The sequence below is a fragment of the Orycteropus afer genome, unplaced genomic scaffold (assembly GCF_000298275.1).
Source record: "Orycteropus afer afer isolate SDZICR_OR568_19922 unplaced genomic scaffold, OryAfe1.0 scaffold00453, whole genome shotgun sequence".
Lineage (NCBI taxonomy): Eukaryota > Metazoa > Chordata > Mammalia > Tubulidentata > Orycteropodidae > Orycteropus > Orycteropus afer.
Window position 1 is genome coordinate 254,180 of NW_006922040.1, and position 591 is coordinate 254,770.

The window sequence follows — 591 nt, forward strand, 5'->3', positions numbered from 1 at the left end:
TCTCACCTATTTTGGTCATGTTGTCAGAAGGGACCATTCCCTGGAGAAGGATGTCATGCTTGGTAGGGTGGAGGGTTGACAAAAGAGAGGGAGGCCTTCAACGAGATGGATTGACATGGTGGCTGCGATGATGGGCTCAAGTATAGCAGGGATTGTGGGGCTGGTGCAGGATCGTGCAGTGTTTTGTTCTGCTGTGCATGGGGTCGCTATGAGTTGGAAATGACTCAACAGCACTTAACAACAACAACAACAGCAATGCAGTCTTAAGTGGTAGCCAGGTACCATTTAGTTCTATCTCAGACTTGTAGAGACAGAGGATTGCATAGTCCATTACTAATTTGGAGTCATTCTTTCCATACATCTTTGATCTATTTTTTTTTTTTTTTTTAATATCTGGATGAGGAGAGACCAACTGATGAACGTTAGATAAGTGAGTTAAAAAATCTTTTAAGACCCCAGTTGCTACTCACCAAAGTAAGGTGCAGAATATTGTCATTGTGAACTATATTATGCCAATTGACCTTGATATATCCTGAGACTTTAGTCTTTAGCCTCTACGCCTAATAATTCATAACCTTAAGTTGTTTTGTT